This window comes from Mus caroli, unplaced genomic scaffold (assembly GCF_978045245.1).
Source record: "Mus caroli unplaced genomic scaffold, Mus_caroli_1 scaffold_11, whole genome shotgun sequence".
Lineage (NCBI taxonomy): Eukaryota > Metazoa > Chordata > Mammalia > Rodentia > Muridae > Mus > Mus caroli.
In genome coordinates, this window is record NW_028227266.1 from 12,008,259 (window position 1) to 12,034,229 (window position 25,971).

The 25,971-nt window shown below is 41.4% G+C and overlaps 1 long non-coding RNA gene across 1 annotated transcript; it reads left to right on the forward strand.

Annotated features, from left to right (window-relative positions):
• The first annotated feature begins 5,028 nt into the window (after window positions 1-5,028).
• On the forward strand, window positions 5,029-24,603 carry LOC110302560 (uncharacterized). The gene is made up of 3 exons (XR_002378810.3): window positions 5,029-5,394; window positions 13,062-13,182; window positions 21,010-24,603. It is a non-coding gene; the product is annotated as an uncharacterized LOC110302560 (long non-coding RNA).
• Window positions 24,604-25,971: the final 1,368 nt, after the last annotated feature.

A 25,971-nucleotide genomic window follows, 5' to 3' on the forward strand; every position in this document is an offset into this window, starting at 1 on the left:
CGGGGCTCTTGGACGTCTGACTTGCCATGGACATTTCTGTCATTCCCACAGGGAAGTAATGTAAACAGTCTTATTCAGGTTGGTGAAGTTCAACTTCAAGGATTCACAGGCCTAGGTCCTTCTCTGAGGATTTCTATTGCTGTGCTCATGGCAATTCTTATAAAGGAAAATATTTAGCTGGGGCTGGCTTAGAGTTTTGAAGGTTTAGTCCACTATCACCTTGGTGGGAAGCATGGTGGCATGCAGGCAGACATGATGTTGGAGAAGGAGCTAAGAGTTCTACATCTTGATCTGCAGGCAGCACGAAGAGAATGCCACACTGAGACCTCAAAGTCTGCCCCCAGCGACAGACTTCCTCCAACAAGGCCACACCCACTCGACAAGGCCACACCTCCTAATAGTGCCATTCAGTATGGGCTTGGGGGCCGTTTCTATTCAAACCACCATGACCCTGAAAAGGGATCATTAAGCTTTATGACTGGAAAATGAGAGGATCTAGCCTCACTGTCTTGCCTGTGTGGCGGAGGAAGATAAACTGTAGGAAGTGGCATCAGAGCTTTACACACATTAGCCCTGAGGATTAAAATATTCACCACTAGAGGGTAGACTAGACAAACTTTGGAATGTTTGCTCACTATTTTTTATTTCAACTGACTTGTGGATCTAGGGAATTCAACCCAGGGCTTCACACAGGAGGCACTTGCTTTACCCATGAGCTACATCCTAGCCCCAGAATTTCCCCCACATTTCCCAAAACTCTCCTGCTTACAAAGAACAACTTAATGTCAATGGTATCAAGTCTACTATGGCATTGCCATCATTGTCTAGCTGCCACATTATCTAAATGTGTCTAGAATGCCCATTCTGCCCCAGGAGGGCACACAGGCACATGTGTACATGATATAGCCTAGCATTGAGTGCCTGCTATGTGGCAAGCACTGCACTGTGCATTTCATCCACTCTGTCTTCTTTGATCCTTACAACACCTGTCTGGTGCAGAGTTTTAAATTAATAATTTTATGTAAATTACCAAAAGAGAAATTATTTAACAGATGAAGAAACAGACTTATAGAAGTTAAATGTATTAATATCATTTTCAAAGCAAGCAGCTAATAGGTAGTAGAGTCGGGCTGTTTGTTGACATTGTTTGTTGAAAGGGATGAAATTAAATGATACATCAGCTATGATCTCTCAAGGGGCTTCAGGGACCACTGTCTGGCAGCAGTAGATTTAAGTGGAGGAAATAGTTCTAAACAAGTTCTGCTTGTTGGATGGTGTAATCAATAGCAGTATTGTTTTTATGATTTAAAAATTATTAATGTGTTTGTGTGTGTCTACATGCACATGTGCATGTGCACATATAAATGCAGGATCCCATGAAGTCCACAAGATGGTGTCAGAACACCTAAAGCTAGAGTTGCAGGTGGTTGTGATCCATGCTATACAGATGCTGGGAATTGAACTTGGGTCCTCTGAAAGATCAGTTAGTACTCTTAACTGTTGAGACAGTTCTCTAGTCCCCTATATTGTTAATCTTTAAAAAAGAAATACGCAGGATGGAACATGGTAGCTTAATATGCAGATGATTGTCTTGTTACATTCCAGAAGTTGTGCCCAAGACAATCGACTCTGATCTGTGTCCTTATATGCTGCTTTGCTGGGTGAGTATTGCTCCTGGGGACTGTGAGTGCGTTTGACGAGCTTTGATGTGTGATTCAGAGTCTAATGCCATACTTGCTGGCATTATTTTTGTTTGGTTTTAGAATTTTATGTACCTGAGTGTTTTCCCTATATGTATGCCTGCATCACATGTATATCTGGTGCCCACAGAGGCCAAATGAGAGTATCAAATCCCCAGGGACTAGAGTTACAGATGGCTGTGAGCTGCCATGTGGGTCCTGAGAAACAAACCTGGGTCCTTTGGAAGAGCAGTCAGTGTTTTTAACTGCTAAGCTGTCTTTCCAGCCCTGCTGCTTTTATTTTTGAGGCAGGTTCTTACTGCCCTGAAACTGGCTATGTAGACCAGGATGTCCTTGAATTCATAGAAATTCACCTGTCTCTGTCTCCTGAGGCCTAGGAATAAAGTGTGCACTGCCACACCTGGAGTGGCATTGCTCTTTAATAAGCCTGGTTTACAGGAAAGTATGGATACTGTCTAGCATTTTGTTTTGTTGTCTTCGTACCCACACCTCTCTGTTCATGTGTAATGTAAAGCGTCTTCCTTTCTAGTGAGATCCTAGGGTCCTTAAGTGCCAGGATTATTTAATAGATAGTGGCATGATTGAGAATAAACAGACTGATGTTATAAATGGGGCATTTGAAGCACAGTAAAATCAAACTCATGCCCAAGATCCTGCATCTGGAAAGCAATGAAGGTGGAGTTGGCGGGCTTTTCCTTTGTGTGGTAAAGGATCAGTGGAAGCTGGCCATGCAATTGCTAGAGGGGCCAGAGCAATCTGAGTTCTGGAGACAAAATTTTCCTTCTTCCTTTTTGATGTGGTGACTCAGACAGGAGCCCTGTAAAGTGGCACTATAGTGAGTAAGGATTTTTAGTAGGGAGAGCCTGGTCAATCCCCTACTGGCTATAAAACAATATCACACAAGATGCTGATTACTGCCGAGCCTCCAGATGTCCATCCTGGGGACACCTTTCAGAATCTTCTAAGATAAGAGCCCAGGTATCTGCATGTTTTTTAAAAGACAAATTAAAAAACAAAAACAGTACACACACTCCATCTTTTCCTAGCTGAATCATGTAAGGGATAACGAGTGTTGAGAATGTGCTTGGTAATTACTTAAAGTGCAGACAGAAGGCAGTAGCATTGGCTATGTAGCAAACTTACTAGAAGTTCATCGCAGGCCCAGATTCATATCGACTGACTCCAAATTTGCATTTTAATAAGATCCCCGAGAGCAGTGTGCCTGAGAGAGAAGCATGCTCTCCACACTTCACCTTCTTGGCTTCATTTCACTTTCAACACATAAAGTAGGTTTTCAAAGTGTGGATGGGATGGTAAGACCCAGGGAAGGTTAGACACTTGAACTTCAGGTAACTCTAGAACATGTGTTTGTAACCAACACACAAGAGATTCTCATAGTTCAGCATATGGAAGATTTACCTAGGGAGCTTATGGAAAACACTGACTCCTGAGCTTCTCTCTGAAATTCTGACTCCCTTTTGCAGCAGTGCTTCAAATCAACCATTTTTTACCCATTCATCTGGGGACTCTGAAACAAGATGCCACAGAACACATTTGTGCAAAATCCTGCATTGTATTATACTCACCGAACATGGTTGTGGGGAAAGAGCTACTCTGTATTTCTGGAGAACTTCAAAGTGAAGTCTTGACTGATAAAGATTTTTCTATCAAGTCCTTGACCCAGATGCCCCTAGAAATCTCTGAATTCAATCCCAAGCTTTGGGAGAAATGTAAGCCCTACTGTAGTATAAGAGACATATCAAAGCAGGGGTTTTATTGGATGCTAGACAGATACAGAGTCCAGGTAAGGAAAGATCTGACATCTATTCAAGAACAAACCCCAAACTATCTTTCACATGTTACAAAATTAAATACAAATGGCAGTATTGGTTACCTTTTAAAATTTTTATTACGATTTCATGTATAATTTAAAGCACTGGATGGCTGTAACTTTTGCTAGTTAACTGTGTACCCTTGAAAAATAATCTATACCAGCCAGCACAGCAGAAAGGTCTGTGCACTACTGAACCCCTTAGGGCATTGGCCAGTAAAGAAGATGAACACTAACAGCCATGCAGGTGCTGATGTACAGCTCAGCAGAATGTGTTGGAGAGCGTGTTTTGTTTGACATGTCTTCTGAATAGTTCAGTACTGTGTGTGTCCCCATTATGATACACACGCATGCGCATATATACACAAGCATTTACACTCCCTCTATCATCTGATGGTTCCCACAGCTGAGCCAGGATGAACACAGAACAGAAAGTGAGCTGCACAGAGGAATTAGAATAAGTAGTGATGAATTGTTTAAGCATTTCCACCCCAAGCCTGTTCCTTCATTATTTTGTTCAACAGTTCGAATTGAACATTAATCATGCTCCAGGCCATTTGGTAGCCACTTAAGTGGCAAATAGGAGTTTACCAGCTCAAGGTATCACAGTCTTCTGAAGCTGTGCAATTGGAGGAGGAGGGAGAAAACACACACGCGCGCACACACACACACACAATTTTAACACATTAGCACAATGAAGGAGGCTCTACTCTAAAATGCTCTCCACATTGGGGGGAGTCTAGGGCTTGGTAAATGTAAAGACGAAGTGTAAGCTCTCATCTCTGGAATCATCTCTGGAATGTTTCTTTGGAGTCAGACACCTCAGTGTGACCAGAATGCCCTCCCCCAGCCCTGAGCAGGCCTGATCAGACCTTGTTTGCCACAGTTGCTAGCTCACCTACTGTGGAGTCTTCCAAAGTAGGTAAAGTCTATTGTCCTGCTACATCTGCAGTTTCCTGCAAGGAGCCACTACCTGCTGAGCAGCTGAGCTTGTCCTCTAGAAGAGATCCTAGCAAAGCAATGAGATCCTGGCAAAGTGGGGGATGGGTTCCTCCCTTTATATTCAGACCTTAGAATTAAAACATTGAACCTTATCAGAGAACTTTGTCTTAGGTCATTATTTGTCTCGTCATCCTTCCTATCCACTCTAGCTTTCCTTTTAGGAACCCAGTGGGGCTCCACAGAAAAAGGAAGAGGACGGTATCCTGCATGGTAAGCAACACACAGCATTAATGTTAGCACTATAAATTTCATCTTTTGAAGGCTGCAGGAAGCGGGTGCAGCTGCATGGGCCAAGATGTTTACTGCCTTGCCCGAGCATGCACAGTGTGGCTGCATGCGTGTGCTGCCTGCCAGGCTGGACTGTTCCTGGTAATCTGGACCTGTCAGCCTATCGGTGACCAACCTGAGCTCATGCCTGGAGTGTGAGTGAATTCTGATTGGATGAGGTGGGGAGGAGCTAGATGAGGTCAGTCAGCGCAAGTATAGGAGTTTTGTTGTTGTTACAGCCCTTGCCGGAAGTAGAAGCTAGTTTTGTAAGAGAAGCTGTTTTAAGAGAAGTTGTTGTAAGAGAAGCTGCAAGAAGGATGGAGGAAGAAGAAGCTGCTGGGGAAGAGAGCTGTAAGAGAAAAAGCCTGAAGTAAAGAAGTTGCTGTGTGAACCCGCCTTGGTGTCCATGTTGTTCCTGTCTCTGTGGGTGGCGAGGACAGTGACAGAAGGCTGTTGATTACACGGGTGCAAAAAGGATACAGGCTAAACTGAGTCAGCATCAGCCCAATGCTGCTATCAGCTAGGGATTGACAGTGGAAAATGGGACTGGAAAATTCTAAATAGGCATTTGTCCAGAGTCAAGAACTGCATCAGGTGAGAGGAGTAGGGCTTAAAATAAAATAAGATAAAATAAAATAATGTAAAATGAGTAAAAAACAAATAACAATAACAACAACAAAAAGGAGATGCTAGATATACAAATGACATGAGAGAGATCAAGAGAGAAGGAAAATGGATTTTGGAACTCTCCTAGGGACAGAGGGAAATCTGGAGATGTCCTGCTTCCTCTCTGGCCTCTACAGGAGACATCCTAAGTTCTGGTTCCATCAGGTTCTCTACCCTCTCTGTATTATCTGTCCTTGGTGCACCAAATCGTTCACGAGTCAATTTGTCTGGTTTTGTTTTGTTGTCTGAATGGCTGTTGTTCTATGTTTCATGTTGAAAAGAAAATATGGTTAAACTTTATCTGCTGGTTATCCATCTCTTGATTCAGTCTCAGTTGCTCCGAACCCTTAGCCAGGAGTCAAGCACAGCAGGAGAGGCCCTGCTGAAAAGCTGCTTTTAAGAGGAGTCAGCAGCTTCTTAGTTCTAAGGCAAATTAGTTGATGGGTGTCTTTTTCTAGAAAAATCTCTGCAATTGTGATTACTGGGCTTATCAAATGACAAGGTGCCTTTTCTCTTGAAATTATACCTAGAAAAGTAAATATTCTTTGGTCTAAATTTATAAGATTCGTGTAACTGCTTCACTTGGTTTCTGGCTCGTTTTAAAGGTATACATATACTCTGCATGTCTTGGTCATAGAGTATTGGTTTGTAAGTTATCAGGTATGATTTAAAAAGGTGTAACATTGGTAACAGAAAGTTAGCTTAAAACTGGTAATTCAGGGTTGGAGTCATTTTAAACAACAAGTGGCATGAACCAGCCCAGGAAACCAGACCTCTAAAGATACTTCTATGTTGGGATAATATTTCATGTAGTTCTTATCCTAGAAACTAGACTTATAAGGGGTAAGATTTAAAACAGTGTCTCTTTAATGAAGCATTATAAGTTGCAGTGTTATGCATTCATATGTAAGAACTGGCAGCCAAACTTTGTAACGTGAAAGTGATGCTTCTGGTAAAGAGAATAGATTGCTTAAAATTGGGTTTTGATTTTCAAAAGTTATGGTTATGTTCTAGTATTGCAAAAGAAACTTAAAAATTATGGTTAAATTGCTAGTGTGGGATTGGCTGCAGTTTGCAGTTTGATTGTAAGCTCAGGATTCTTAACTCACCCATATATTGTAATTAGGATGATTGCTAGAGTAATAAACGTTAAAAACAGCTGTGGCCCATATGGGCCTGCTACCACCTTTACACAAGTTTTATCAGATACAGTGGTAGAAGCAAAATTTAACCCCTCAAGATTGGAAAGTAGATCTCAGAGGAAATTTATTGGTTACCAAACAGGAGTTTGTGGATAGGCTACTAAAAACAGCTAGTAGAATTTTTTGAGACCCTCAATCAAGGGTTCCTTTTGTTACACAATTGTCTCATGAGAACACTTAATACAGCTCTCTGCGGCCAGACAGCCATACAAAGCAAAGACAGGCTTATCTGGATATATTCGTCTTTGTGCAGAAATTGGACCCTCATACAATCAGAGTCTAGCTATGGTTGCTGCCTTGCAGGGGACTCCAGTACATACAAGCAATGCTTTCACAGCAATGAGGTGATAAGGAATGTTTTAAGTATAAATCATCTTAGGAAAGACTGTCCAAAAATTAGAGGTTTAGACAGACAGTAGAATTGCTCCCCTGGAATCTGTCCTCACTGCAGGATAATCTTTGGGTCAGGATTTAGGCAGTATGCTCAGATTAAGAAATATTTACATTTGAGTTAATGCAAAGCTTAGAGCACCCTCAGAGAGGTGTGACATTTCTTTTGTTTTGCAAACCCTGCTTAGGGAAGTTTTTGGGGCCTCACCTCACCTCGCTCCTGGGGAACTATTTTTAAGCCAAAACATCATTATTACAGATCTATCCAGGTGTTGGTCAAAATAAAGTTTAAACTTAAGTTTTATGAAAGGTCAATGAGGCTGTGGAACTTCTAAAGGCATTACAATCTGCCTGCCTACGCCATATAGAATTATTATTGATTTCGAAGGTTTTTTTTTTTCCTTTGCATCTTGTTAATTGTGAAGGGTTTGCTTCTAGTGAGTCTGTAATCATTGGAAAGTTTTGCCTCTAGGAATGGTTAAAAGCCTTACATTATGGAAAAAAATAATTGTCTCTGCTTCAGTATAAGAAGCAAGGACTTTGAATCTTTCAGTGTATATTGTTTATTATGTGGAGAGTATTTTATTAACTAATCCCTCTGAAGGGGAATTTTACTATCTTTGCTCTTATACAACAAGCTTTAAAATTTTAGGGAGTAGTTACTGCTCCAGAAAACATTCTGAGGTAATATCTTTTTCAATATTTGGGGCCTCAGTTATATCCTAGAAAAAGTGTGGTACAGAAAATTCAAGAAAGAAAAGATTTGCTTACTTCAAATTATTTTCAAAAGCTTCCAGGAGATGTTAATTGGCTAAGACTTCACTTTAAGCTCACCACAGGAGGACTCAAGCCTTTGTTGGATGTTAGCAAGGGAGATGCAAATTAATTGCTGAAAGACAATAGCTTTGCAAAATGTAGAGGAAGCTTCTGTAACCAATTGTTAGCAATTGTAATCAATTGTTAGTTATTGTTACTCAGTGTGTCCACAGCAATTCTTTGGGAAAAGAGAACATTAATGTCGATTCATCTTTTTCCATCTCCAAGCTGTTATGATGTTAATAAAAAATTGTAGGATAGAATCATGAAGGTATTTTCGAAAGAATGTCTTAAAAACCTGACACACTTGTTTCAAACAGCAATTAAATTGGTTATTAAGGAATACTGATATCCTATTGCATAGCAGACTTTTTAGGTTAAATGATAATCATTATCCAAAAGATAAGTTGTTAAGGTTTGCTTGTATGCATGCTTTTGCAATTTCTGTAAATTTATGCATGCATTCTATAAAGAATACATCTACTGTATTGATAAACAGCCCTTCTATGGGAGAGAAGTATATGTGATTGGATCACATGTTTATTCTTTTGAGTTTCCTCCTGCTTCAGCACAGATAATTGAACCATGTGCTGTAGTCAGTGTTTTTAAACTGTTAAAATCAAGCTTTTAATTTGTATATTGATAGCCAATATATGTATATAGCGCAGGGCTTACAATTGCTTGAAGTTGTTTCTCTTTTAGATACTGCTAATTCTCAAATTTTGCAATTGTTTATGCATATATAACTCAAGATAAGAGAAAATACTGTTCCTTTAAAGGACTGTCTTTGGACATTTAAAAACTCATCCTGGACTGCCTGGACAAGACCCTTTAAGGCAATGCCACCACAGATTTGTATCCCATGCAGATTATAGGCCTTACACAAGAACAATTGGTCATATAATTTCATTCTTTACATCATCAAAATAGTAATGGCTTGAGATAGTAATTTGGTATTTTTAGAGAATGTGCATGTCAAATTGAAAAGACTTGTTCTCATTGGCCTCAATTTCTGCCTGTTCCACATAATGGTGTTAGTCCTCGAGGATTACTTAATCAATTATTGCAAATGGATACCCATATTTCTGATTTTTGAAAAATAAAATATGTACATGTGACTACTAACACCTTTTCAGGCTTTCTAGTTGCAACTGCTTTAACAGGAGAAGCAACTAAAAAGGTAATCAGTCATTACCTGCATTCTTTTTCTATGACTGGTGTTCCAAATCAGATTAAAACAGACAATGGAACTGGCTATTACAGTCAAGCATTTGAGATGTTTTGTCAACAATTTAATGTTCTCCATGTTATGGGATTTTTTTTTTATCATTCCCAAGGACAAGGTATTGTGGAACTTTAAAACTATAATTCCTTAAAAAACAAAAAGGGGGATTATATTTAAATATAATTAATTTAAATTATTATTTAAATCAAGCCTTTTATTTTTAAAATTTAAAAAATTTGGATGCCAAGGAACTCTTTGCTGAGTGTCTACAGCATCTTATAACTAGGCATACTCATGCATAGGTGAGATGAAAGTATCCACTCATTGGCATATGGCCTGATCCTGATCAGATATTTAATATGGGGAAGAGGGCATGTTTGTGTTTTTTTCCACAGAATGCTGCAGGAGCTTGCTAGCTGCCAGAGTGATTGGTGTGACATGCAGACACAAAAGGATAATGCTGACCTGTGAGCTTGCTGTGTGCCCTGGCAATGATGACAGGAAAGCTGTGTTGGGTGTATGTTCCTTGACCCACATTTGTTTGCCTATGTCCCAGATTAAACATGCTGCCTTGCTTTTAGACCTTGTGGGGCAGAGAACATAGAGACTGTGGAAACTGACTTAGAAAAATTAATCAAAAGGAGGAGTTATAATTATTCTTCTCTTTCCTTTAATGTGACCAGTTATTCTTACTAAATCATGGACGGGTCTAGTGCCACACCCACTCCAGTGGAAACTGTGTCACAAGTCCAACTTGTACTCAAGTTTCAAGGATGCTTAGTCTCCTGGAGTCTGGGCACGAATTCTTCAAACTTGTCCCTTCATCAGTTGGTGAACGGATCTGTGTGCTTTCCTTCAATATTGTTTTACAATTTACTGGAAAAGAGCTGGAAATCTCAGGGCTAGTTAAACAAAGTAAACAGAATTTTCATTTTACAGTCATGTATGGAAGACTATATTACAAATTAGACGAAAGTTGGTGGCTTTCTCTGATAAATGGAGGTTCCCTACAGAAACATAAAATAACAACTAAGTCACTTCCATATACAGGAGTTTACAATGGCCTAGGAGGAAGGTGGGTTGTGGTCTAAGAAGGAACTAGAGTAAATACTTAGAATAACAGCTGAGTCACTTCCATACACAGGAATTTACAATGGCCTAGGGAAAAGATGGATTATACAATAGACTAGAATTGGAACTATGGCAAGGGCATAAAGCCCTTGCCCTTGGCTTCTAAGAATAAGCTCACCTTAGGTGGGGCTGCTTTTTATCCCAGTTGTAAACACTGCCTGGTTCCTGTTAGCTTTTATGTAATGCATTTCTGTTTTGTGTAATGAGTCATTTTGCATTAGGTAACCTCAATGTACCATGGATGACCTTAATGTATTACCTAACTTCCTTGTTTTCCTCTGTAATATAAGTCTGATGCTCGCTTTGAGAAATTACACTCAGATCCAACACTCTCTCTGGAGTTTGGGTCTATTTGTCACCTCACTGACTCCTTGCCCACCTGAGTATTGGAATCCTGATTCTCCCACAGGTTGAGGAACTGACTGAGTCCAGTCCGTGCAGTCTAGAAATAAATTATTGGAGATTCCAATTATGAAGATGGATTAAAAATCTTTATCAGCCAGCTTACCTGGCTCTTACCACTATTTACCCGAGAAGTAACAGTTTTTTTCTGTTGATTCTCAAAGCCACCTCCCCCACATAGGGAGGCCAGACCCTGGGTCTGATCATTGCTACTTTGCAACTTAATTGAGTGCTTGGGACATCTCCACAGACAATTTTAATCCTGTTGCTTTTAACTTTTGACTTTGTATTTTAAGCAGGTCGGTTACCTCCATAAGGCTCGCCTTCAGCAAAGTTCAGGTGGCAGTATACATCACTAGGAAAAAAATGCATTGAGTGCATATCATGGCTTTGTTCTGAATGGGAGAAAGGTGTGCTTTGAGGGCTGGCAGCCAAAACAGGCACCTGACCTATGACTCTTATCAACCTAAGACAGGGGCATGTGCTAAGAGGCCATGCTTGTTAATAATAAATACTAAAAGGCTATGTTTGTGCAAATAAACACAAACAAGCTGCATGTGTAAGTAAATAAATAAGTAAATCTTATGCCCCAGTCCAGCTAATTTTTAATAAATAAAAATGGAGGAACTGTGCCCTCCTTCAGCCTTAAGAAGGCTAGCTCACCTAGGGTGGAGTCTTTCAACCTAGGTAAAGTCTATTTTCCTGCCACATCTGCAGTTTCTGCAAGGAGCCACTACCTGCTGAGCAGCTGAGCTTGTCTTCTCGAAGAGATCCTGGCAAAGCAATCAGATCCTGGCAAAGTGGGGGATGGGTTTTCCCCTTTATATTCAGACCTTAGAATTAAAACATTAAGACTTATCAGAGAACTTTATCTTGGCTCGTTATTTCTCTAGCCGTCTTTCCCATTCACCCCAAGCTTTTCTTTCAGGAATACAGTAACCAGTGGCTGCTAGCAGCTATAGACCAGCAGTCTCTGAGTTTATTCCAGACTTAAAGATGAGGTAAAGTCCTGAGAGAGTAAAGACTTTCCATGGTTACATGAGGATGCTGCTTTATGAGAGCCTGTCTTTCTCAGAATTCACAGCAGCACCTTTTTGACCTTGCCATCTTATTTCCACGGTTGAGGGTTGACAGGAAGAAGAAATGAAAATTTATACCCAAAGAAAATCTGACATAGCCAGTAACACCTCTAATGACTGCTGCTGTGTTACAGGAATTCAATCTATAGTCTTGGGTAAGTGTCTGGTAATTTTCTAGAGAAGCAGGTGGCTTGGGCAAGGCTGAATAGAAGATTTTCTTTTATAAAGAATTAAAAGATTTTCTTTTAAAGCCTAAAAGAGATCTATATGTTGCAATCCGGCCACAGTCTTCTTCCTGTTGTAAAGTAGGATGCTAGAGGCAGGTAAGGTATGTTAAGGTACTTAACATGTTAAGAGAGATGGAACAGAGAACACAGAAACATCTATGCCCTGCAATTGTCAAAGGACACGTAGTGTTTTCCTGACTTGTGGATGATCATGGTGCTTTGGGAATGGGGTGAAATCTGACACTGTGTATGTGTGTATCTGTGAGCCTCTCTAAATTTGCTGCAAGAGACAGAGTTATCCAGACACGTAAGACATGATAACAAACGAGATTCCCAAGTCTCTCTCTAGGTTTATATTAATACAGGGTCATTTCTGCTCTCCATGTCAGTGAGGTGCATGCTGATGCACCCCCATCTCCCTGGAATACTTTCTGTCACTGAGAAGAGGGAAGGAGATGAGAAGTCCCCCTTCTGCTCAGTTTTTCTTGTCTAGAGGAGCCCACAGCTTCTCACAGATCAGCATGGCAAGCTCTGAACGTCTCACAGGATATATGCTTCAGAATGGTACTTGAAATATTTGTGGATAGACTAACTCAGTTAAGTGATTAATACATCTAATAAAGTTAAATAGTTAATACATTATCTTTCCTGAGAAATATTTCATTTCCATTTTGCTAGTGTGCTAGTGAAGTGTGAGGTGACTCACTGGTGGGTGAGCCATTCTGTCAGGGAGCCTCCCAGGTCTCGTCCTTGTCTTTTCCACACCAACTTTGTGATTGTCCAGTCTGAAACACAGTACAGGAAGCCTAGTACTCAGTGACATCTGTCAAGTTACAGCAACTTTCAGTGTGACAATGGAAGTATGAACCTCAAATGTTTGTACTCACCCCAAACAAAACAAAACAACCAAACCTAACAATTATAACATTAGTTAAATTTTATCAATACAAAAGTACATGATAGAGGCTCGAGAGATGGCTCAGTGGTTGAGTGCTTGTTGAGCAATAAATACATTTTACATTAACAAATATTTATTCAAACACTGTTAAAAAACAAAACCAACCAACCACCAAACAAACAAACAAACAAAAACCCAAACCATGGGTTTCTCTTTTTCTCATAGGTCTTTGGCCACCAACCCATGAGGGTAGACAGAAGCCATGAGCAGGATTCAGATGGCCATGAGTATGATGGAGGAACTTCCAGGAGTGAGCTTCAGTGAGAACACTACTTCATTGTTCCAGGTAGACTATATAAGGGCTCTTACGGGGTATGAGTGGAAAGGGCTGATTGATTGGTCCTAACACAGTACCTAATTATCATATGGGCAAGGAAGGGCTGATTGGTCCTAACACAGTACCTAATTATCATATGGGCAAGGAAGGGCTGATTGGCCATAACACAGTACCTAATTATCATATGGGCAGGGAGAAAGAGCAAGACTCTTTCTGAATCATGTAGCACTTGCAGAAAGTTCTGTGTAGGCTTATCCTTCACGTAAGGTCAGGCATTGGCGTTCAGAAACACTCTCCAAAGAAAGCTAGGTAGAGAAAGGGAAGCCCCACTGAGAAAGAGAATCCTCCATTTTGCACCAAGCTTTGAGAGCTCTCGGACATGGTAGACTGTGACCTTAGCAACCAGGTTCTCCAACAATCTAAGGAAAACCAATGGAGGAGACAGGTCTTACTACGTCCAGTATTATGGAAGGTATGGCTCCATGATATGGAATTGAGGTTCTGAGAGCCTGAGTGACTAATCTAAGGTCACACAGCTAAGTAGTTTAGCCAGACTCCTTCCAGGGCTCTCCCTCTGAATAATTCTGTTCTTTCAGTCTCTGGCACAGCCTGGACTGCTCTTGGTAACTGGAGTTTGAATCAGGCAGGACAAGAGCATGAGATCCTGGAGCAGGGATACCCATCCAAGACCCAGATGTCTGACCCACCTAGCTGTAGTATTTTGCCCTGGGGCATGCCAAGCAGAGGAGCATTCATAGATACAGAGGGAGATTTCTTTCTCAAGGGCTCCATTTGCCCGCTCCAATTACATTTCGAACCTTCACCCTGTCCTTTGAGGACTTGTAGCCCCTGCTATGGAAGCAGGTTTCCAGGGTTACCAGAAATTCATAGCTGAAATCTCTCTCTGGTTTCTGAGTCATGGTCCTTGTCAGGATCCTGACTGTCATTATCCTCATCTACTGTGTCTCTGAGGACACTTCCCTCTTAGGTTTGTTTTCAGGGAAACTGCTAAGTACAATACCAGGAAGACACAAAATAATTATAGGCCCTATGTCTTTAGTGACATTTCTAAAAATCCCTACCCAGGAGCCAGTACGTAGGATGATGTAATGGTTATTTTTGGTTATCAACTAGACCGCATCTGGAATTAACTAAAACCCAAGTGGCTGGGAACACCTGTGAGATTTTGGTTTTTTTTTTAAATTGTATTATTTGAAGTGGGATGACTTACCTTTAAACTGGAACTTCTGAGGTGGGGAGGTATACCTTTAATCTGGGCTACACCTTAGGCTGGCAGCCTAAATAAGGAACATGGAAGAAGGAAGCTGGCTCTTTTTGCCTACTTGCCTTCACTCTCACTGACAAGTTCGTTCTTTAATAAATGTCCTAATTCATACTACTTTTAGTTCTGGCATACACAAAAATCAACTGAGACATCCAGCTTTGTAGAGTGAATAACTCCTGGATTCTTGGACTTTTCATGGTCGACAACAATGTTGAACTAGCTTGTAAGCCACTCTAATAACTGTATATATTAAACACATGTTGCCCCAGATATCAACAGCAGTCCAGGCTGTGTGAATAATTTTGAAAAAAAAAAAACAAAAAAACAGAATTATTCAGAGGGAGAGCCCTGGAAGAAGTCTGGCTAAACTACTTAGCTGTGTGACCTTAGATTAGTCACTTAACCTTGTTGAACCTCAATTTCCATACTGTGGAACCATACCATCCAAAACATGGGAGGTAGTAAGACCTGTCTCCTTCATAGATTTTCTTTCGATTTGTTTTTTTAATTATGTGACTGTGTCTATGTGCAAGTTCAGAAAAAATTCTCTGCTACCCCCAATAACCAATTTGTTAATACCTACTACTTAGAAGGCAGTATTAGGTCCTAGGAATATAAAATGAAACAGACTTAACCCTGACCTTAAATATATATTAATATCTGTGTATAATAGAGTATATATCTATATTAATATATACCATAATCACATATATAACTGGTACTATATAATCATATAATATGGAAAAGAAAGTATATATGTGTATATATATATATATTTATGAATGAATGAAAACAAGAGCAAAAGTGGAGATTTATTTTATAGTTCTGTTCCTCTAGAGACCCATGACTAACAAAGGTAGGAACTACTTCACTCCTGGTACCAGCAGAGCTGGGGTGGGGTCTCTGCTCAGTCACTTGCTATGTGTTTCTGACTTAACCACTGCATGGATCCCATTTTGGTCTCATTGCTTGGTATCTGAGATGGAGAACAGCAAGTACCTTATTACAATAGCTTAGGAGGCTTTGATGAAAGGAATTTATCAAGCAGGGATGCACAAACATGGTATGCAGGGGACTCAGGCTCAAGGATGCATGTTAAAATACGGCTGTGTGCATGTGTGTGCACATGCATTGCAGACCAAAGGATGACAAGTGCCATCCTCAGCAGTGACATCTTCTTTTTTTTTTTTTTTTTTTTTTTTGGTTTTTCGAGACAGGGTTTCTCTGTGTAGCCCTGGCTGTCCTGGAACTTACTTTGTAGACCAGGCTGGCCTAAAACTCAGAAATCCACCTGCCTCTGCCTCCCAAGTGCTGGGATTAAAGGCGTGCGCCACCACGCCCGGCGCAGTGACATCTTCTTGGCTGGGATGTAAGCCCCAGGGATCTTTCTGTGTCCACCTCTCCAGCTTTGGGATTATAAGTGCATATTACTATGCCAGCATTATTTTATGGGTTCTGTGAATTTAACTCAGGGTAAGCACTTTATCAATTGAGCCAGCTCCCTAGCTCTAATACGCAGATTTTTAAGTCAACATGAACCAGCTTTTAAAGTCTGAAGCCACCCTTGAGATGCTGATTTCTCCCAATCCCCCAAATAATATGACAAGGTCGAGAACCACTTACCAAAGACACATTAGAACATTGTGGGGCCACAGTGTGTAATGAGCGTCTGAATGCCAAGGGGCATGGGGAGGTACAGAAGTATTTCTGAAATTTTCCAATTTGTCCTTCTTGATATTTAAAGTGTGTCACAGGGGCGAGTCTAACTGCAACATTTATTGTTTTCCCCTTTATTACAGGAGTAATGAATGGTCTTTGAGGACATAAGGCTAGCTCATATCTCAATACTTTTCTTGGCTGACATCCAGGCAGATTTACAGTGCCAAGGTCTAAAGGCTTGAAAATATCCCAGCATTGTATTGCTCTAGCAGCTAAATCAAACCTGATGCCCAGAACCTGCGTGAGCAGAATAATGAACTGTACTGCACTCCTTCCAAGTCCTGCCAGTGGGGGAGTCTTGTAGGGCAGGAGGAAGCCGCTGGGAATGGAGAAGCTGTGTTACAGGAGTAAGTCCCTGCAACCATTCACCAGCAGGCAAATTATTGTTTGCGACAGATAAATGTACCATTTCAGTTTGCCTAAAGTTTGATGAATTCTCAACACAAAGAAAGTAAACAGTTTAGTTACATCCAACCTCATGTCGTTGGATGTGCTTCTGTGTCTAGAGGTTATATCCCACTCTGAGAACTAGACTGTCTCAGAAAGGCTTTGTCCAGTTATACAACTGGCTAGAGAGATTGTTATCTTCAAAATGATCAAAGCTAAAGCCACCACTGCTCTATGGGTTTAAAAGCTCTAACTTATATCAATCATTTTATCTTTATGATTGTAAGCTGAATAACATCTCCATTTTCAATCTGTGGGAATTTGTGTGCTGTGTCTAAGGTCATGTTATAAATGACATAGCTGGAAGGTAAATCTGTCTTTGGACTATTGCATTTATTCTTTGACTTACTTTAAAAACTTCTTCAAAAATACTAATGCCCAGGGGCTGGGGTGATAGCTTAGCCTTGCAAGCACATTAACCTGAGTTCAACCCCTAAAGCCCACATAAAAAGACTGGCATGGTGGTATGTATTCTAAATCATGGCACCAGAGAGGCAGAGACAGGGATTATCCCCAGGACTTTCCAGCCAGCCAGTCAGTCTAGCTTTTGTGGGACAAGATTTCTCCTGGGGAGATGCAACACATATACCTACTCAACCCAGAGAGGGAACCCATGACAGATTGAAAACAGATACCACCAAAGTCCAACTTGGTGAACCAATGAGCTTATTGGAGTTCCTTACAGGAATATGGGGGAGGGGTTACTTCCAGGAGCAGAAGTGACTCAGAGACAGCTGCATCACCAAAGCTCACCCCAGCATGGGTGATTATAAAGCTGGGAACCTGGAGCACACAGCACAGCCTGCAGGCAGCCCAACAGGTTGGAGAATGTCCTTTCTAGGTGCCTCAGTTGCTCTAAACCTCTTCTGGGCAGCTAGTCTGGTCTGAAACTCTTCTCTGCAGCTCAGATTTCTTCTGTCAGTTTTCACTGCTTACTCTGACAGAGTAAGCAAATCTGGTCAATTTCAGGAATTTCCTGAAGCTATTTTTGAGTTGTTTGCCTTCCTGCTCAAAATGGCAACTGAATGTTATTTTATTATTATTATTTTTTGGGGGGTGGGGTTCAAGACAGGGTTTCTCTGTCCTGGAACTCACTTTTCGGACCAGACTGGCCTTGAACTCAGAAATCTGCCTGCCTCTGCCCCCAAGTGCTGGGATTAAAGGCATGCGCCACCACTGCCCGACTTGAATGTTATTTTTTTAATCTCAGAGAAAACCATTACTTGGCTAGGTCCAAGTTCAGTGACAGACTCTTCTAAAACAAGGTGGATGGCTTTTAATTGTTCTTTGACCTCTACATGCATGTGATGTGGGTGTTGGGACTTTAAGAAATTCATTCACCAGCCTGACTCAAGTTTCAGTTCTAGTAAATTAGGGACTTTTTACTCAAAAGAGAAATGTATAGGACCAAACCAGAAAGAGTTCTCTAGGTAAGGCCCCAGCTATTGTTAGTCAAAAGATTATAAAGGCAAAACTACAAAGTTAGAATTTTGAGGGAGCCAAATTTACTTGTATTCTGTCTGGTTTAAGGTAAGGCTTGATTTTGTAACATGTCCAGCAGGTGTCTCAGCCATTCACACCAGCAGATCTTAGCAGTTAACTTGTTAGTCTTGTGACCTTGTAGGAATAGTTAAGGCAGTGAAATATTTTACAACAATCAACAATTAAAGAATAGCCAAATTGGATCAAGAATTGGTCCATCTTGGGCTAACTGACAGCATACATTCAAGGCAAGAGCAACTTTCTCAGGACTTATAGTAGAAGCTTAAAACAATTTTATTTTTACAAGTTTTATCACAGCAAATTTATCCTCTAAACATAATATTCACTACTATCTCACATGCACACTTTTGTGCCTATGTGCACACACACACACACACACACACACACACACAGAGAGAGAGAGAGAGAGAGAGAGAGAGAGAGAGAGAGCACGAGAGCGAGCGAGAGAGCACATTGTCAGTGTTACAGCTCAGAAGGGAAAGGTATCCAGGAAGTCAGGAACCAGTCACACTGCACAGCAAACCTCCCGTAAGAGATTTACTGGGACAGACACAAAAATAGTGGTTGCCTCTATTAGGGCAAGAAACAGGACTGAGCAGGAGAAAGGTTTATATAGGGTTTCTTAGAGAAAGAGTTTTCCGGGATGGAAAATTTCAGGGTGGGGATTGATGTGATTTCAAGTCAAATCCAAGGATTGGTTAGATTTCAAGCTCAGGGATTGATGGGGTTTGATAGGTTTTCAAACCTGGAAGTGGGTTGAAACCTTTTATCCTATGCACACCAGTCTCCAGTTCTTACCATAGCCATCTCTGGGGTAGGGCTACTCTAAGAGTTGTAAGTATGAGGGTGACTCAGAGTTGAGAGAAGTTGTTCTGAGAGGTTCAGGGACTGCCAGAGGGATTTTTTTTTTCCTTCAAAAGGAAAAATACTTGTTTACATAGAGCCAAACTTCCTTCTTTTAGTGTGTAATTTCTGGCCTAGACTCCTGACAGACTAGGAAGAAGGAACCAATGTTATCAAGCCTCTTCTACGGACAGATGGCCTGCTGGCCAAACATGTGGTGGAGTACTATCTCCTTTTATGAAAAAGATACTAATACATGACAAATACAAGTTCTTCATTCAAAAGTGCACTACACCTTCCAAGCCAGATCCTGCATGTTCTGCAATGGCAGCTGATGCTGAAGATTCCGATTCCCCGGGCTGGAGTGAGTTCCAGACTCCAGCATGGTTAAACACTTTCCAGGTGATTCTAATGTATAATCAAGATTGCAAGTCACTGCCATGCAACTCTCCTCCTGCAACAGACTTAGAACTCATTTGTGTATATGAGGGTACTAGATGAATCCATCCATATGCCCAAACATGAACACATACTCAGTTTACCTATACGCCACCCCCACACTCCCACTCATTCTCCACTCTTTGAGAATGTTCTTTTTCTTTTCTGTGATACTAGGAATTGAGCTCAGGGCCCCATGCATGCCAGGCAAACAATCTACTCCTAAGCCATATGCCCAAGTCAAGAGCACTTGTTAGAATATTAACTTCATTCACTCACATACATGTTTCAAGTTTTTCTGGTGAGCACAGCTTGACACCAGACAGAAGAACAGATAAGGCTGAGTGAGCCCAAACCTCTGGAAACTTGGAATTGAGTACAGTAGTCATGGGGCCAGCTCCCTGCCAAACTCTACCTGCTCTAGAACACCTAAGTGCGACACTCAACTGAGAGGACCATGACAATCAGTTGCGTAGGGAAAACACTTGAAGTCCTTTCCCATGCTACTAGAGCATCACTAGCATCCAAAACTGAGCCAACAGGAAACATCTGCCCCTGGATCCCACCCTCCTCCTCAATGTTTATAAAGTCCCTAGCCACATGAACCAAGTTGTTTCACCGAGAATTGTCTAAGAGTGGCTGTTTTACTGAGCTGAAACACTTTGGGGAAAAGTTTTCTCTCCTGAAGCATTCATTGCTTGACCTTAGACCAGCCTGGCAGGCTGGGTTCAGTGTCCTGCCAGGAAGCTGCCTGTTAATACCACCCACCATCGCCCACTGTGGCCTACTGCTGCCTACCACTGCCACTGCCCCTGCCCCTGCCGCTGGCATTGAAACAGCCACAGAAGGAGGTGAGACCTGGGACTCTACTCCCTGCCCTGCATGGACTCCCCTTCTGAGAGCTGTAATACTTTGGCTGTTTCTAGCCAGACCAGAGACCCATGGAACCCTAGGTTCCAAGGAGGATGACAGCAGAGAAAGGAAGAGGTCCACCTGCAGTTCTAGGTATACAAAGGGTATTGACAAGAGAGAGAAAGTACAAAGGATGTAGAGAAAAGTTCAGAGGGATGTGTTGTTGAGTCACAGGGACTATCTTGGACATATTTCTAGTTTTGTCTAGAGTCAGTCTGCCCTAGGAAGTCACCAAGACCTGACAAGTAGATATGATGGTTCTGACTGAGGGCCATGTAATATCTAAGTTACCAATTCCTTATTCCTGGGACAGTCTCTGAGATACTGGGTTGGCAATTTCAGGAAAGTGGGACAGATCTTCCTTTAGACTGGGTGCTGGCTTGTCTAATCTGTACCAGGTCCCATGTGCTCAGTCTGAAGTGGCAGGAATGTGCAGCACATGCTTTCTGTCTCACATGTGTGTATGTCCTACATACAGTCACACATCTGAGTCGTCAGTGTGGTTTGCATGTGAAATGCCACTCAGAACTTCAAGTGTCACTGGAAGTGTCACTATTGCTCCATTTTGGAAGATTGTGAAGCCTTTAGGAGGTGGAGGTTATCAGAGGAAGTGAGCATGGGGTGATGTTCTTGATGGTTTTTAATCCAGTCCCATGTCCTGTCTCTTCTCTATTTATTGCCTTGTCAAGATGTGAGGACATGAAGAGTCTCAGCTGCTCATGCCTTCCACCAGCACAGAGCCTTCCCACCATGCCTTCCACTACCATGGAGCCTTGCCACCATGTCTTCCACCAGCACAGAGCCTTGCCACCATGGCTTCCACCACCAGGGAGCCTTCCCACCATGCCTTCCACCACCAGGGAGTCTTCCCACCATGCCTTCCACCAGCACAGAGTCTTCCCACCACCACTGTGAATTGTTTCTCCTCAAATTGTGGGCCAACATAAGCCACTTACTTCCTAAGGGCTTTGTGTCAAAGAGAAAAGCAAACCAAATGCACTTATTATTTAAGATTCCAATGAATTGCCTCAGAATTACTGTTGGACAGAGACTGTAATTCCCTGTCCATGTTAAAAGAAAACAATGCAGTTTTAAGAAGCATGTTCAAAATTTGTCCAGGTTAAAAAAAAATCATAGTCAATTGTATCCAGTTGCTTGCTCAGAATCCTAGCTGGATCAGAGACTCAGCCTTCTAAACAACAAACTAACACTAAGTGGCATAGATCAGTGACGTAGCCTTGAAAAAGAAAGCTTTATCATTTAGTTTGCTTGAACCTAAATAAAAGTGTTTGGGGCAAAGATTATATGTTATCTAAAGAGAAAGCAAATCATTACTTTCATTAATTTTTTCTCCTGAGCTAACATTTTAGAAATGCTAATGATATTTGAGTTCAAGTGGTATTAATTGAAGGAATACTTAGTTGGGAGAGTAATCATGGAGTTTACACAGTTGTTTATTTTTATCAAACATTAATGAACCTGTAGCTGTAGGTCACATGAAGCTGACTTCTGACATGAAGATTAGTCAGGTGCTCTTGCCATCCTCAAGGCTTCTAATCTAGCAGAGATACCCCAGAAGCCCTCTTTAAAGTAGGAGAATTGTTTCCATATCTGGTGATCAGGTCAGGAGAAAGATGCAGAGTGTAGCTGGCATGGACTGTTCCTTCTGTTAGCTTTCCACTGTTCTTTTCTTCGTAAACTCCAGCCACCCAAGGAATAAGACCTCAGAGAACTCATGGGCTGGTGCCACCAGGACATCCAGGTTTACCTGCAGTGCTTTTTGGAGTCCTTGGTAGTGAAAATACTTGCTAACTTCCTGCAGTTATTGATTCATTTTATAAGTAGGACTGGCCCACTCTGATATGATGACCCCTTGCTTGGTCTTTTCTAGATGTATTTCTCGATCCCAAGCGTCACAGGGATTGGGATAATACATAATGAACAAAATTCTACAATCGATCCATTATTAGAATGTAATTCACTGGAATGAGGCAAGAATGTTCCTACCCAACTAGCCAAAGGGATAACAAAGTAGAAAGTGTTTGAGTCTGGACATGGGATAGCTAGGCCACAAGGTAGGAGTGAGCCAAAGACCCATAGGATGTAGTATCAGTGGATAGGATCAGACCCCAAATGGCAAGGCCAAGGAGAGAACAACAATTCCAGTCAGATATTGCAAATACTAGGACTGGAAACAAAGGCTGTGGCAGGAAGAAGTCCACAGTCTGTTCCACTCTGGAACACCCACTGTACCCAGCACAGGCTCCCTGTGAACAAGAGTACTCTTCTTGGTCCACTAAGTGGCATCCCTAGGGTAAGCCTTTCATTCTTTTCATGATGCTCCTAACAAAAGATCAAATAAAAAGCCAAGTCACAGGGTCCTGGAACAAGACTTTCAACAATGTAATTGCAGCAGTTGAAGCTTTAGTGTGTGTGTTTATGTTTACAAGGTGTTTGTGTGTGTGTGTGTGGGGGGGTGTCAGGGGATAACTTGTAGGAAGTGGTTCTTGTTTAACATTTGGGGGCAAACACAGATCCTCAGGCTTGGTAGCAAGTGCTTTTATCTGAGCCATCTTGCCAGATCTGCTTATTTTTAAGATGACTTTAATTCTGCTTCTTTCACTTTCTCTACATGTGTTCTTCAACCTAGGATGAAGGTGAGGCATGGAATCTTCAGAAATGTCATGTCACATGGAAAGCTAATTAATTTAATGTGGTGGTGGTCACAGAAAGTAATACAACTGAGCAACAGAGAGGAAGGAAAGGAAATATCATGTTGGAGTTAAGAGTATGGGCTTTAGACACACCATTTAGAACTCCAGGGTTCCTGTCTCAAAGTTGTGTGTGTGTGTGTGTGTGTGTTGTGTTGCATGGGTGTATGTTCTAGGTATATGTCATGGGCTTACATGGAAGGTGGTCCTCCAGAGATGGCCATCTCTATTACACACAACAACATATCTTTACAGGTTTCCTTTTATAGGACTTGAGAAAGTTGCTAGCTGCGACAGTGAATCCAACTGTGACCCTGGCAGCTCTTCTCCATACATTGTACTCTAGGAAGCATCTAACACAGGATGGGGAGTAGATAGGAATGTGCAGTTTGGGTAAGTGGGCTGTGGCAGCCTATAGTGGTAACGGCCCAGTCCCTCTGCTCTCTCATTGTAGACATTTGCTTTCTGCTCTTATTTCTCAGACTACAATGATGGAATCAGAAGCAGAGATAGAAATGCACATGCATCCAGGGTTGGTGGGCATGGGAGTGCATTTTCCTTCGGCTTAGGGGGCCTGGAGGAAAGTTTTATGGAGCCCAGAGGAGGAAAGGCTCAACTTTCGTCGTTGAGAAGTGAGTGTGGAAACAGTCTCTCCAAAATGCCTTTTCCTTTTCTTCCCCTCTAAAATAACCAAATTTGACATTCTCACCAAAGGCAGCTTAGTTACTGCTGCTTCTAGAGACCTTGTCCTCCTCTAGGAACAGGTGCCTGTGGACCAGAGACTTTTCTGAGAAGCCCCCACAGGATTGCTGTCACGTTTGCAGCATGGTCTGAGTTCTGCAGTTTTGTAAGGCCAAAGCATGAAAGACAAACGAGGGGCTGCTGAGGCGTCCACACAAAATGGCAGTTATGATGAAGACGCTGGTAGACGTGGTGTCTGTTCTGTGCTTTGGGAGGACAGTCAGTGAGCTGCATGCCTGGACCTTCAGGTGGGTTTCTTTAACTGAGGACTTGCCTGTGGTCAGATTTGACTCAGTACAATTCTGCTATTCCTTGCTGTGTTGTCTGACTTAAAAAATCCCCTCAACTCAGTTCCATAGCCAAGGCTGGGAGGAAGAATCAGAGAGGCTTCACCGCTGGCTGCCACTCTGTGCAGCCTTTCCAGTGGAGGTTACCCCTGGTTTAAACTGTAAAACCTAAATCACTTTAAACAAATGACAAATTTTAAAATCCATTTCTGAGCAAGAACTATCTGCTTTTATGATTTGGATAACTACTGAATTGTAATGGATTTTCTTTCAGATTTATATTCTGTTCTTTACTTACTAAGCAACCAAGCAAGTTCTTAAAAAAACAGATTGGATTGGGTAATCAAAAGGTTTTATTCAATATGCAACCCACCTTCTCCTGTGATAATAGGAACAACTAATCTCTACTTTTAGTAGTGTTAGTGCAATACACTTATGTACTTATGTGCTTATCTATACATGTAGCTCTATATGCTTAAGTAATACATGTACCTGTGTATTTAAGAAACTACCACATATAGACTGCCCAATGCTACTGATGTATCTGTCAATAATAATAAATAAAATAAAAAACTAACTGTAATGACTTATTATATTTTCTTTCCTTCCTTTTTTATTTTTTTCTTCTTTTTTATTTCCAAGAAAAGGTTTCTCTATGTAACAGCCCTGGCCTTCCTGGAACTCATTATGTAGACCAGGCTGGTCTTGAACTCTTTATGCCTCTATGCCTCCTAAGTGCTGGGATTAAAGCTAGTGACTATTGTTATGATGCAATGGTTCCAGTAGGGTTTCTCTGGAGTCCCTCATCAGCCATGAGAAACAAGTCCATTTCGATTTGTATTTATTGGGTCTTGTGTTTGGTGACTATGATGATTTGAATGAGAAATGTCCCGCATAGGCTCCGTCATTTGAATGTTTGATCCCTAGTTCCTGGCAGAGTTTGGAAGGTTATGGAGTCATTGGAGGCAGAGCCTGGCACGGCAGTTGAGAGTTTAGATCCTCACTTTGGTTCCAGTTCATGTTCTTTGTTTAGTGTTTGTTGTTTGTGGTATGTGATCTCTTAGTTTTCCCCCTGGACACATATTGCCATTCTTTGCTACCATATGGGCTCCCCCTCTGGACCATAAGCTAATATAACCTCATTCTTCCATAAGTTGCTTTTGGCCATGGTGTGTATCATAGCAACAGAAAGATAAGCTTCACACATCTCTTTTGTATCATTCTTGAGGTACACATAGACCCTGTAAGTGGGAGATAATGAGATCTCTACCACCAATGATATTCTTCTTGAGTTGTGTATTTCTTCTCAGCTCTTGCTTCTTCTCTGTTCTGGAAGATATGAACCTTTATTGTGAAAGCTTTCAGGTAGGGCATGGAGTATCCTGCTTGTGAAGCTAAGGAGAATGCTCCCTTTGTTCGGAACTTGTTGAAAATATTACCACATGAACATGCCTGTTTCCCTGCCAACAGTCAGCTCCATGACGGCATACTCACTTCCCCATGGGAAAAAGAGATTATGGAGTACTCAGCCATCACTCGGAATGCTCACTTGTGTTGCACAGGCCTGAAAATCTGCTGGCAATCTTTAGCTAAACGAGCGTCAAAGCTGTGTTTTCACTAGGCTTTCTCAAGCTATACTGTATATAGTTTAGTGCTATATACTCTTACCAAATGAATATTTGTTTAAAAATGATTCTTGTTTCTTTACTTCCTAACATCCTCAGCTACTCCTACCACCCCCATCACTCAATCTTTTTGCAGAAAATACTTAAAGTTGCCTAAGCTGCATATTAGTCAACTTTTCATTGCTGCATCAAAACACCAGGGAGTAAATATTTATTTTGATTCACAGTTTTGTAGCTTTCTGACCATGCTTTTGTCAATATACTGTTTTGAGGCCTGTGATGAGGCA